Here is a 14,658-nt window from a genome sequence, read left to right on the forward strand (position 1 = left end):
GGAGGTTTAGGATGTCAGCAATGGGAAGGAGAACAAACTTTTTGCCGATGCTGACTTTAATTTGGTGGTCATCTGCAAATTCTATTGTCAGCGGTTGTCTCTCCAGCTCTTTGGTCTCCTTACCTGTTGTGTCAACAATGACACCTTTGTAGTGCAGTTTTTCTGCAGTATATTTGACCTTTTTGATGCTAGTGGGTGACTTAGGGCTGAACAATTTATGAAGCCAGGTCCTCCTCTTCCTAGTTTGCTTATTCTCCTTTTCTTTCCTCTCTTCCTTCAGCCCCAAAATCTTAATGTCATCTTGCTTCTCCGTCTCCTTCTGCATCTTTTTGTTCATGTCAATATTGGATGACATTTGGCCCACTAGGTTTTCTAGGCAACTGTTCCAGAACCTTTGATATTGGTTTACCTTGTCCTGGTAATATTTGAAGCTGACGTTAAGGGCATCCACTGCTTGGCTGAGCTTCGTTATTTCAGCTTGTTGCTGCAGCTGAAATTCATTTTCCTTTGTGACATCCATGTCAGTATTGTTCAGGATATCTTGGGAGTCCATTGCTTTTGAAAGCCCAGCATCCTGTAAAGCCTTTGGGTTTGTCAAATTTTTCTCTTTTTGTGGAATATATTTGCTGCCTAAGGAGAGGCAGACTTTAGTTGCTGTCAAGTCTCCACCTCTGTTAGCAGCAGCTGCATTCTCATAAAAAAGAAGATCTTTAACCTTAGGAACTGGTCCAAGATCCTTGAAAATTTGATAAAGACTGTCTTGTTGGTTTGGGATGACCACTTTTTCATATTTTGAAAGCAGCTTATGTGTGCTTACAATGTCCATTGCATGAAGCTCTATCACTGGATTCTTTAGGGAAATCATGTCAGAATATTCATTGAAGCCAAATTCTTCCTCTGGTTCTGGAACATTAAAAACCTCCTCAAACATGCTCCTGAAACGTGGATGGTTTTTGATTATATAGTCATTCTTGATTGAAGCTCCAGCATTTTCCTTGGGGAAATGGCTATTAATTAAGGTGTGGCCGACAAGCACAGCCACGATCATGAAGTTCTCTTTTTGCCCTGATTCTGTTGACATCTTAAATTTCATTATTCCAAAGTCATCTGGAGCTGCTATAGCTGGCTGGAAATACTGGTACATGAAAAGGCTAAGAGTCTCAAAGACTTCATCTGCACTTGCCTGGGGGAACTTTTTATGCAGGGCTTGTCTTAGGACTCTTGTCACATACCTTATTCCATAAGGTATACTGTGCACATCTGAGAATATTGCATTTAAGACTAGGTCTGCCATGTAAGGAGTGAGAGAAGGTCTTTCCAATAATCTGTGATTTAAGTGAAATATCCTATCTATCACTTTAGTGAGCTTGTTGTGGAGGACATCACATTTTGCAGCCTGCCTGTAAAAGCTGAAGGCAGTCTCAATGCTAATTAATTTTCCTTCCACTATATCCTTGATATGAGTACATTTTTTCTCAAACTCATACTGAATAGCATTTCCCAAAAACTTGACAAAATGATATTCCTCTCTTGGAGTTGAGGCATGATTGTAGAGTCCGGGAAGAAGCCTTTCTTCAAGAATGGTATAGTCATGTACTGACATTCGACAGATGAGCTTGAACAGGTACTTTGGTTGGGTCTGTAGATGATAGAAGAGGTACTGATAGGGTTCCAACCTCTGTGTCTTCCTGCTCAGTTCAAGCATGCGTTGTCTGTCAATGGACATCGCATCTTCAATGTCCATTCTGTTGTCCAGCTTTAGTTTTGGAAATCGGGACACAAGGCTTTCTAGTGTCCGTTTCCCATTCACAAGAATTGATATTTTCTTGTCCAAGGTATTCAACTCCTCTTTTAGTGTTTGGATGGCATTCATTTTAGTGGAAACTTCACCTTCTAGGTAATTTATCAATACCTCTTGGGGAGAAAGGATATCCAAGGAGGAGTCCAAGGAATGGGAATCCTTTAGACTGGAACTAACTGATAATCTTTTGCTTCGGAGCAACTTCTTGGAAAGCTTTCCAGCGTGGTTGCTCCCAACAATTGAGCGTATTTCTACAAGGGATGACATAACCTCATTCTCCATAGTTGTAAAACCTGTAAAATAAAAGAAAATGGTTTTAATTGTGTTCTAACCTTTCCTCACTTTGTCTAAAACTAAGAAAACAAAATTGTGAATATATACTGTATAGTGTGACTTTCTGGGCATTAGACACCAAAATGTTTGTCCCAAAGCACTGTCATTATTGTGACCCTAGCTGGCTTGTCTTCAGCCACATGGAAATAAACAGAAATTGAGCCTCTTTGGCAGCACATTAAAAAAAGGCTGACTTGAAGTGGTTGTAAAGGCTCAAGGTTTGTCACCTTCATGCATTCTATGCATGAAGGCAAAAAACCTTCTGTGTGCAGCAGTGCCCCCCAGCTCCCCCCCCCCCCCCCAAATACTTACCTGAGCCCTATCGCAATCCAGCAATGTGCAAGACAGCCTCATTGTCCAAGGTCTCTGCCTCCTCATTGGCTAAGACAGCAAGCAGGAGCCACTGGCTCTCACTGCTGTCGATCACAGCCAGTCAGCCAATGAGGTGAGAGAGGGGGCAGGGCCAAACTGCAGCTCTGTGTGTGAATGGACACACAGAGCAGTGGCTTGGGAACATTACCACAACCTTCCCACACCCGATAACCCCCTCCTTCTCTTCCTATTTCTTTTTCACCATTCATTAATCTTGGATTGGTCCTTAAAGGGCCCACTTAAAAAAAATGAGGGGATATTCACCTACCATGTAAGATATATCCATTCTGACTTTAAAATTGCTCAGGTAACAGTTTAATCCAAAGCCTGTCCACACTAGGCATAATAAAGTTATAATGTTGAGAACCAATTCTACACTATATACCATTCTGCTACATATGCAGATCTGTCACATATTATCCGGCTGTATGTACACAACGTAAAACAAGTATATGGCGTCAATGACAAACAATAAATACATGTAAGCCTAAAGAGCATCTGTGCCCAGACTATGGACATTAAAGTATTCCTATAATTTAACAAGCAGTAAGGGAGCTTTAAAACAAGCCCACCCTAACCCCTCTAGCTGTATATAATGTGAAGTCATTATTACCAAACAACAAAGATGTTACAGCACCTGCCTTGTGTTCCCATTAGGGGGCAGCACCTGCTGTGTTTCTATTAGAGGGCTGGATGGCTGCCAAGATTCATCTCTCAATAGAAAAGAATAGGGAGAGGAGCTGACTTTGTCACTGCCTGTGTTATGAATGTGTGTGCACAGTACTTGTAGGTAGAGGTGAATGAGAAAAACATGTTTTTGTTCAAAATATGGGAAAAAAATGTAGACAAAGTTTCTTACTTTTTCGCTGAGATTCAACAGTGGTCATTTGATGAGAAATGTTTAAATTGGAGCACATTAGTGCAAATATAAACAAGATCTTTGAAGAACGCTCCTTTAGCAGTCTAGTACAGTACTGCTCACCACGGAAGACAGAAAGTGTCTGCCTGCTACACTGTGACATCACACAGAGGTCCATGACCACAGAGGTCACATGACCATAGTGAGCACAGCTGATTGGTTGCTATTTTTAGATCTTGTTTTGAACAAAGAACTCTGGTCTAAGGAGCCCAGTAATATGTTACATAAGGGGTTATGCACTGTAATTATCAGGAATACTAATGGGATTAATTCACAAACCCCTGAATACATATATTAATTGTGCTCACATGTAATATTTAAACTTGACTGTAATATTTTATATATAAAATAACATTTGTATCTTAGTGTGTTAGCTTTGTGAATGAAGCCCGTAGAGTGGTGTAAAATCAGGCTTTTTTAATAGGAGAAATTGTTGAAATCAATAAATCAACCAAATGTTAATTTACAGCAGTTTGTCTTGGGGTAGGGCTGGTGGGGGGGGGGGGGTTGTTAGGCGGTTTCCATCCCCCACCTTTAGCTGTGGAACTGTAATTTTCAAATCTCAGTGGATTCAACTGAAAATAACAGTCATTTTTTTTTCAAATTTAGAGACTTCAACCTGCTGCTGAGGCATGGTATGGGGGATGGGCAACACACCTTTATAAACAGTGCTACCCGTACTAATGCAAGTCCAGAGCCATGTTTAGATAGCTTGTTGGGTGATGATGTTGTCTGCCTTTCAGAGGGGACACTGGAGGTTTAATTCACAGAATTAATACACCAGGATAGTATGCTTATATTCTATACACACATCAATCTACAGTATATTTAATGTAAACAGGAAGCTCTCCAGCAGATTGTTGCAGTGTACATGGATGAGGCAAACCATTTAAAGTATAACTGGAGGCAAACCTTTTTTTCTAGTTATGGATAGAGTGGAGAGGGATTAGAACCCCTGTCAGATTTTATTGCTGTCTGTGTCTCCGTTAGGGAGATTTGCCCTCTCTATTTGTCCTGATTACCATTATCACTGAAAGTAAAAGAAAATCCTACATTTTGGGTTGTACCCAGAAAAGTAATAGGGGGGAAATCTTCCAATGGGGACACTAGAGTCTCCAAGGAATTCTGTTAATTTGCTGGGATTTTCTTCTCGCTTCCTCTTTGGCTATGGGACAAGAAGTGAAGGGAAAGGCACAGATGGCGAAAAAAAAATTCTGACAGGTTATAACCCCTCCCTTACTCTATCCAAAATTAAAAAAAGGGATGCCTGTAGTTCTACTGACGGGTGATTAAAATAATCAGCTTTTATTTATTCATGTTGCTTGAGGTGATTGTAGCCCTGTTAGTGCATTTGCGACAGAAACAATTGAGTACTGTCCGTGATACTTTTTGTATTTGCACTAACATACAATTTTGAAGACAAGCTTTCAGGGAGTGTCCCCTTCTTCAAGGTCCAAGCAGTACTATACAAATCACAAAGTTTCATCAGAATGTTAGAAGAGATGGGAAAAAATAACGCTAGAGGTAAGGCACAGCAAAAGCAAAGAAGGGGGGAGGGGGGTAAGACAACACTCACATCACAGAGGGAGTGATGCTTGAGAAGCTTGGGTTTCCCAAAATTAAAAAAAACTGCTGTAAATGATTATAAAGTGTGAGCTGGAGTTTGGATTCAATTTGTTAATGTATCTAAATCTGCTAATACATGTAACACTCCCCTACCTCCAACAAACTGGTGCTGTCTTCTGTGCCTCCTATCTCATTCCTTTCAGAAAAGAAAACTATCATCTAAGTATTGGTAATCTGCAATATATTACATTTTTGGTTTTGGGCTTAATACCGCTTTAATATGCAATACAATGGGAACAACTGGGCCATGGTTACAATACACGGAGAACACCTAGGCAAGGAAAACACTGGCTGTGGGGGCCCGATGGCCTCACAATAAGTATCCATAGACAGCAGGTTGAACACTATGTACATAGACAGTCAGCTCCTGAGCCTAAACTGCAACAACGCTTTTCATAAAAAGGTCTGTCTTTTATTAAACAGCGTTAACTCCACTGACTGTGACAATAGATAGTAAGCTTCTGGGGCTAAAATGACAATTCCACTTCTCAAATCAGGCCTTAGGGGTCTTTAGCATGCTTAGTGTTGGTATAGAGAGTCAGTTCTTGGGCCTCGCAGACCAACCCTGGGCTTCAGGGTCTCCCTCAGTGACCCCTCTGTAGATGCCCCTGTGTGTATTTTAAGCTTTTTATTTAGCATACATTTTCTAGATGTTTTCAAGCCTGGTATGGGTTGTGCAGGGTCCTCACGTATAGTGGGTATTCCTCTATCATGCAGAGCTTAGAGGACCATATTACCACAAATGTATCCCTATCAGGCTCTTCACTATCAAATCAAGCCCCTTAGAACTGCAGTAATTTGGCACTGGCTATCCGGGGCTCCATACAGATGTCCTTCCTTTCTTGCTGACATGGGTTTCATCAGATAGGAAATGAGGTAAAATCTGGAACAGCTACAGTGAATAAAAGAGCTTTTTTTTTTTTTTTTAAAGAAGTTAGTAAAGGCTAGAACAGTGGTTGTTGCACTTCTTGTCTGGTAAAACCCTTGTCACCAAGACTAAAAGGGAAGATATATCTGTTCTGTTTTCTATATCATTTATCTTTATTGCCATAGGAACATAGAAGGCAAGAATGTTAGTATACAAGTCATGGTTGGCACATACGTTGCATGTCCCTTAAACCAATAAATGTGATTAAAAAAATCCAAGCGTTCCTTCTTCCTTGTCTGACCCCCCAAACAAAGCATAAGCCTTTTTTTGTATCACATAATGTTGTCAATTTGTATGGCATACCATGAAGATCTAAGGATTTTGAGGGGAGAAAAAGGGAAGAGGTCGGGCAGAGTACGGAAAAGGAATGTTGTTGGGAGTGATTATGAAAGGAGGGAATAGAGAGTGGAGGGGGAAGGGAAACAGGTGTAGGGGGTCTAGGGCAATTGTGGGGGGCATAGGTATGTGAAGGAATAGTATAGACCAGTCTTTCTGAGCTAGGGTTCTATAAAACCCTAGGGGTCCTCCAGAGGTTGCTAGATATTCCTTGAGAAAAGAGTAACCGCTGACACCAATGATCTTTTTAGCTATCTTTAAGGGGGCATTCTTCCTATTGAGGACCAATGTAAGGTACATTCTTTCCACTAATCACAGGTAAGGTGGACCTTCTCCCACTGACCACCTGTTTAAAGAGTCCCTTTTCTGCTTACCGCCAGATTAAGTGAGCTTTTCAGTAACCATCAACGTAAGGAAACTCTTCACTGATCATTAATGTAAGCTAGAGAATAGCAAAAAAAATGAATAACTCAGCAATGAAGTAAAAAAAAAGAAGTCAAATTTACTAAAAAAGATTTGTTGGGATTAAAACTGGAAGATAAAATTTTGCAATGCTGCCCTTTGGTAATTCCCAGTAGAGAGATCATTCAAATGGGTTTGAATAATGTCAATGCATTTCAGTCACATAACACCCTGCCAAAGACTTGTCTAGAGGGATCATGAATGGGTGCAAACACAGTGCCTCTTTAACTCCTTCATGGTCCCTTTTTTTGGTAGCTGATTTTTTTTATGTTTAATTTTTTGTATTCAATAAATGTTAATAAAAGCACAATTTCCATAAAATTGCTTGCAACAAATACATTTCATTACATGGGTTATATATATTCTGTATATATACTGTACCTCTGTAAGTCAAAGCTCCTTATCATATTACAATTACAATTCCTGTTACCATATATATTTACATAGATAAGATAGCATCTGGCCTATTAGTCCTTTTACATAACTCAGCTCAAAGATAGCAACTGCTGCATCAACCTTCTTCAATGGGCAGGAAGGGAGTGTTGTAATTCCATGTGTTTTGTTATCAGCTTCATCAGGTAGGCAGAGGTAAGCTGTGATATCAAATCATTGATCATTAATATTCAATAGTCAGTGTAAACATACAATATTACATACAAATCGCTATTTCAATCAACAGGAAAACTAAACAAAGGAAAAATTAATACAACTTATACTTTGTATATTAAAGGATAAGTTCACTTTTCACACCATGTTACATGTTACACTCATGTTGAGGATGTAACATGTTATGAATGAAAGGACCAGCCCTCAAACCCCTGCTTTGACAGCTAGCGCTCGCCCGACCGCGTCACTCATTCGCAGAGGGATGTGATATGCATGACACATGGCAACCAATCGAGGCGTGTTACCTAGATAAGGTGAGGTGTTCTACAGTAGTAAGTGGGTTGCTGCTGTGGGTCCCTCCCTAGCGGTCCCCCTCCCATAGCAAGTGGGCCAGACCAGCATTATGGAGACCTTCAACCTAGCCATATGGTATGAGAGTGAAGGAGTTACAACAGGATACACATGAGATCTGCGCTCTGTGTCTGGTGGGATCTCATTCTGTTACTGGCAGTGAGGTAACAGAGGTACGCTGGCTGGTGAAGTCATGGTGTATAGCGATGGGAAACCACCTAACACACATATCCAATTTATTACTATACACCATGGGAGCTCAACTGAGATGGAAGAATGCCTTGATGTTAGACTGTTCACATGATTGCAGTTCCTGCCTAGTCCCAGGCATTGGTAAGTGTGCCCTCGGGCAAAGGTACCCCTAGTGCATGGGCACATTAGGCCCCTCCCACATGCAGGTCCACCAACTGATCCCCCAGTTGCTCTCCAGTGACTTTGCAAGGGTGATGTTGAGGATCTGAGCAGCATGGAAGTGGAAATAAATATAGAAATCGGAGGGTACCTAAGACAAAGTGGGTATTCTGCTGGTTCTGGTAATCAGTTCAGATATTCCTACTGCATATCTTACTAGAGCTGACCATCTAATATATGGTGTGTTAGCCAATGTCGATTGTCATTGCAGGTACATCAGCTGATTCAGAATAATGTCCACTTTTCAATGAATGTGTTAATGAATTAATTTATCATTACAGATATTTATATAGTGCTGACAGTTTACATATTGCTTTACATTGTACATTTACATCACTCCCTGCCCTCATGGAGCTTCCAATCTAAGGACTCGAACTCTCATATATAAACACATGCTAGGGCAGGGAGTGATTTAGACAGGAGCCAAATAACCTACCAGCGTGTCTTTTGAGTGTGGGCAGAAATCAGAGAACCTGGAAGAAACTCACGTTAGGGCAGACACAACATGCAAACTCCATGCAGGTATATTCAAGGTTGGTATTCTGGCAGAGCATCCTATTATGGCAGGAGTAGATCACATCAGGAAATCCCGATGTTACAGATCATGTCAGGCCCCCTTCATCAGGCTAATGTAACAAATTGCAGATGGTTCTTTTTATCATCTGATGAAGAGGTCCTGTCAGGCTAGGTGTCAAAGAGACAATCTTTTACTCGCCTAGAGTGTGCCAACCTACAGAGCATGCAGCTACTGTACAGCCAGACATGTGCAGTACTTTAAAGTGTGCTCAATGCCTCTGACTCTTTATGCATCAGTACATATGCAACAGTAGGTTGCATTTGGGGAAGGAGAACAGACCAGGACCTTACATGAAGCTGGCAAGTGAAGGTGGATGAAAGATAAGTGCAGTCTAAGGTTGCAGTTAGGGGAAAAAAACAGACCAAGAGCTTAACCACTTGCCTACCAGGCACTTATACCCCCTTATTTACCAGGCCAATTTTCAGCTTTCAGCGCTGCCGCACTTTGATTGACAATTGCGCGGTCATGCAACATTGTACCCATATGAAATTTTGATCATTTTTTTCTCACAAATAGAGCTTTCTTTTGGTGGTATTTAATCGCCACTGGGCGCTTTACTTTTTGCGCTATAAATAAAAAAGTTTCTTTGTTTCTATGATAAAATTTTTCAAACAGGCATTTTTTCTCCTTCACTGATGTGCGTTGATGAGGCGGCACTGATGGGCACTGATAGGCGGCACTGATGGGCACTGATAGGCAGCACTAAAGGGCACTGATAGGCAGTACTAATGAAGTGGCACGGATAGGCGGCACTGATAGACAGCACTAATGAGGTGTCACGGATAGGCGGCACTAATATGCAGCACTGATAGGCGGCACTGATAGGTGACACTGATGATGGGTACTGATAGACGACACTGACTGGCATCACTGCTGGGCACTGACTGGCACAACCCCTGGGCACTGACCGGTGGCACTGACTGGCAGCACTGCTGGGCTGCACTGGTGGGTGGCAGTGGTGGGTGGGCACAGGTGGGTGGCACTGGTGGGCACAGGTGGGTGGGCACAGGTGGGTGGCACTGCTGGGCACATGTAGGTGGCACTTCTGGGCACAGGTAGGTGGCACTGCAGAGTGGCACAGGTGGGTGCACTGCTGGGCACAGGTGGGTGATCTGCTGGGCACAGGTGGGCGGAGCTAGTGGGTGCACTGCTGGGCACAGGTAGGCGGAACTTGCGGGTGGCACTGCTGGGCACCGATCATCAGGGCACTGATCATCAGTGCCCTGATGATCGGTGCCGATCCCCGCTCTGACAACTGCCGGTTCTCGGCAGTACTTTCCTCACGATCTGACAGCGTGAGGAAAGTGCAGTCGAGAACCGGCACTTGCATTTCCCTCTGATCAGCGTGTCATTGGACACCGCTGATCAGGTGGTAAAAGGCCGCTGTGATTGGCCTTTTACCACATCACGTGATCAGCTGTGTCCGTAGGACACAGCGATCACGGAGATCGCCGGGTGCGTGCCCCCTGGGGCGCGCAGGAGAGCGCGTTCTGGGGGGACGTCATATGGCGTCCACTCAGAACTGGCCGGCCGCAGTGCAGCCGTCATTCGGCTATCTGCGGTCGGCAGGTAGTTAATGAAGTCTGAAAGATAGGTCATGTCTGAGGTTGAAGCTGGGGGAGGAGAACAGACTAGGATCTTGAGTTAAGTTGGCAGTAACGTGAAGTTTGGTATTGAACAAATATGGAGAAGGGTCTGCTCTAAGTCTTATGATTGGAACTAGATGGAAAAGGATTTCTTAATTCTCCTTATCAGGAAGAAGAGACCTGTTATGGCCTCTTGGATCTAAAGAATTTGAAGGACCTTCCTTGGCTGAAGTCTGACATAGCAAGATAATGAATTAGGAGTCTGATTTTGGGTCTTTTACTGGAAAAGGATTGAATAAAGGAGGGTCTGATCTGAGGTCTGTAATTGGATGAAGAAGGGTATGATCTGAGGTTTGTAATTGGGTGAAGGAGGGTCTGATCTGAGGTCTGTAATTGGATGAAGAAGGGTATGATCTGAGGTATGTAATTGGATGAAGGATGGTCTAATCTGAGGTATGTAATTGGATGAATGAGGGTCTGATCTGAGGTTTGTAATGGGATGAATGAGGGTCTGTTCTGAAGTATGTAATTGGATGAAGAAGAGTCTGACCTAAGGTCAGGGAATGAGGTGTGAGGTATTATGTGAGGTATAATGAGGTGTGAGGTATAATGAGGTGTGAGGTATTATGTGAGGTATAATGAGGTGTGAGGTATTATGTGAGATATAACGAGATGTGAGGTATTATATGAGGTTATAATGAAGTGTGAGGTATTATATGAGGTATAATTAGGTACAGTGAGGTGTGAGGTATTGTGTGTGAGGTATTATATGAGGTACAAGGTATTATATGTGAGGTATAATGAGGTGGAAGGTATTATATGTGGTACAGTGAGGTGTGAGGTATTATTTGTGGCACAATGAGGTGTGAGGTATAATGAGGTGGAAGGTATTATATGAGGTACAATGAGGTGTGAGGTATTATATGTGAGGTATAATGAGGTGGAAGGTATTATATGTGGTACAATGAGGTGTGAGGTATAATGAGATGTTCTCATGGGGCTATAATATGATATAGTGAGGTATGAGGTGTGAGGTATAATGAGGTGGAAGGTATTATATGTGGTACAATGAGGTGTGAGGTATTATATGTGGTACAATGAGGTGTGAGGTATAATGAGGTGGAAGGTATTATATGAGGTACAATGAGGTGTGAGGTATTATATGTGAGGTATAATGAGGTGGAAGGTATATGTGGTACAATGAGGTGTGAGGTATAATGAGATGTTCTCACTGGGCTATAATCTGATATAGTGAGGTATGAGGTGTGAGGCATGATGACATATATGGTGCAGTCAGTACTGAGGTACATCCCCTCTCCTGGTGACGCCCCAATATTTAGTAGTCCGGCCCATACATACAGGCCCAGTGGGAACCCTCTTGTGTAACTATGACAATAGGAGGTTGGCAGCCATTTTGTTGTAGTACAGAGAGTCTGTTGCTGGAGACAGGTTGTCCCCTGGGACGGGCACTTGGTGTGGGTTTCTCATTGTTGTATGGCATTATATGATGATTATTCATTGGTAAGCAGTGAGAAGGAGCGATGTCAGCGCTGTGTGTGGCCTGTATATCTTTGGGAGGTATTATACGGTATAGTGAGGTGTGAGGTATCATGGCGTGTGCTGTGCAGTCAGTACTGTGGTATATCCTGTCTCCTATCAATAACAATGGAGACATCTTCATGTTTAGCGGTCAGGCCAGTAACATACAGGCCCAGTGTGAGCCCTCTTTGTAACCATGGCAACAAAAGTGTGACAGCCATTTTGTTGTAGTACAGAGGAGCAGTTACTGTTTGTTCCTTGGAATGGGACTGGACAGGGTATGGGATTATTATTATTTTATGGCCTTCTATAATCATCATTCAGAAGAGGTGTGAGCGCTCCACATGGACTGTATATCTCCTATGGCTCTGCACCGCAATGATGCGACTCCAGTTCATGTACACAAAGCCTCCAAGGTGAAAAGCAGTCTCTTGTCACAGTTCTGAAGTCTCCAATAGCAACCCCAAGATACTCAAGTGCTCCACGGGTCACCATCTACACCTGGGGTAGGCAACCTGCGGCTCTCTAGCTGTTGTACTACATTTCCCATAAGACATTGCAAAATTGACAGTTACAGCTATGACTTGTAGAGGCATGATGGAACTTGTTGGAGGATGCCTGCTCCGGATGTTTGAGAGCTCCTGTGATGGTGGGTGTGAGCAGTAACGGCTGGAAGTGTCTTAGCAACATCCTAGCAACAGGAAAGGATGGGATGATGCCATCTCTGGGAGTTTTTCAACCAGGCTTCAGTAGTGGCCTACACCTGTAGCAAGGCTGAAGCATAGCATATTGCATGGCTGTCCCATTCGCCTACGTAGCAACAGTACATGGTACACGTGAGCTGCATTCCAAGCAGCAGAGCCACTACCACAGATATTCCAGTTGTACTTGGTGTACCGGATGTGCTTCAGCAAGAGTTCCATGTGTTCGTATGTTTCCTTCATGTGTGCAGCATAGCCAACAGGGTATGCAAATGACAAAAACAGAAGATTTGTATAAAGCTGTATGTGATAGGTTTACCATTTGCGGACCAGCAATGTACCTGTATGTCGCTGTCCGCGCTGCCAATCTCTACTTGCGATCCGGAGCTTTCTGATCATGTGACCGCTGTGACAGCCAATCATCGTGGTCACATGATTAGAAGCCTCTTAAAGAGCCAGGAGGCGCCTGCGTTAAGGGGTTAAAGCTGAGGAGCGCTGGGCTTCCCAGGAACTTTTTCCATAAGCAGTATACAGTATTTGCCCACTATGGCATGCTTACCTTGTGCATTTTTTTTCTTCCAGCAGAGAAGAGGCCGTGGTTCCCCACTGACGCTCAGATTCATAAAGTGCAAGTCACCGTATAGAGCACAAGTCTTGAAGCTGGCGGAGTGCTGAGCACATCAGTTATGGTGAGTTTCTAGATTTATCATTGGACTTGATGATACTTGATGATACTGTGGCTTGATGAAACTGGCATCCCATAATATGTGACATCTGTGTAGTGATTGCATGGGGCTTCTGTGTGCCATCTCTAATGTTTTAGTCCACATTCTATAAAGTGAAGAGAAATGTAATATATTGCAGCTTGCCAGTCCATAGATGTGGTGGCTCCACTAGTTTTCTTTATGTAGCCGGACATCACAAATGGGGTTGTGATAGAAATTTATATTTCTAATTATTTTATCCAGTTGACACCAATGATGGGGTTTGTTTTATCCTTCTGGCACCAGCAATCTGAGACGTATTTTGAACCTTTGACACTGATATAGGCCCTATTTTACTCCAGTGACACCAGTGATGGAGCTTTTTTTTCCTAATGACACCAATAATATAGTTATTTTAGTGCTGGTTCACACTGATGTGGTGCGGGATTTGCAGGGAATTATTTTAATTTCCCGCACCACATCAGAGTCACACTCCGTTTATGCGAACCACTGCAGGTGTCTGTGTTAAAGTGTTACTAAACCCACAACAGTAAAATCAGTCTGTATATGCAGTAAAGTATGCTGGTTATACTCACTGTGGAACTTAAGGGGTTAATCCTCCACATTGTTTAAAAAGTCTCTTTGATCCTGTCTTCTCTCATCCTCCCCTTCTCCCACTACCCCCAAAACATCTTCTGATAGTACAAAGCCCTAGGAGACGCTCTGCACATGCTCCACAGAGCATTGCTAGAGAGTTTTTGTTTTTGGGAGGGTGCATGTGATCGGCACAAGGCCAATCAGCACTGTGCAGACAGAGGGTCAAAGGTCATTGTTGTAGCCCCTGGCTATCAGTCATGTAGCCTCATAAGACAGTGAGAGGAGAATGTAAACTCCTACTACAAGATTACCAGTGCTCAGCTGGATGCTGATAGAAGTCACAAGACCGCTCTAAATGCTGTTGAGTAAACGTATTTAGCAGTTTATTTTTACTAAAATTATTGCATTTCCATGTTCAGTGTACTGTGGGAGACCAGGTATAGTGAATGCAGGGTCCGGGGTTTAGCAACATATTAAGTGAACGACACCCCAAAAAGGTTTGCAGGTTCGGGTGAGTCAGATCACATAGTTGTGAACACCCATGAGTCCTGATTTCAGTGCAAAAAAAAAAGGTATGCACCTTTCCTGCGGGAAAGACTGCAAAGAATGGCATGTGATTTGAACAGGAATACAGTGCGATTCCTGTCCGAATCACATGCGGTTTCCCACACTGCAATAGTGTGAACCGGTCCTTAAACTATGGAGCAGATTGAGGAGTATCAGAGAGAAGAGGTACATCCTCTGCACTTGTTTGTGGGTCAAATTGGCATCTATATCCCTTTCCCTGTTCCCTTTTAGATATTAAATGG

General features: G+C 42.8%; 1 protein-coding gene across 1 annotated transcript in view; it reads left to right on the plus strand.

Annotated features, from left to right (window-relative positions):
* The window catches only part of LOC149453048 (uncharacterized), a 189,553-nt gene extending 176,311 nt beyond the window's left edge, over positions 1 to 13,242 (plus strand). Inside the window, exon 4 of the transcript XR_016314737.1 lies at positions 13,131 to 13,242. The gene's annotated coding sequence lies outside the window, so the exon portion shown is untranslated. The remainder of the gene's footprint in view (positions 1 to 13,130) is intronic.
* The last annotated feature ends 1,416 nt before the right edge of the window (positions 13,243 to 14,658 follow it).

This window comes from Staurois parvus, unplaced genomic scaffold, assembly GCF_062004578.1.
Source record: "Staurois parvus isolate SC_StPar_1 unplaced genomic scaffold, SC_StPar_1.0 ptg000453l, whole genome shotgun sequence".
NCBI lineage: Eukaryota > Metazoa > Chordata > Amphibia > Anura > Ranidae > Staurois > Staurois parvus.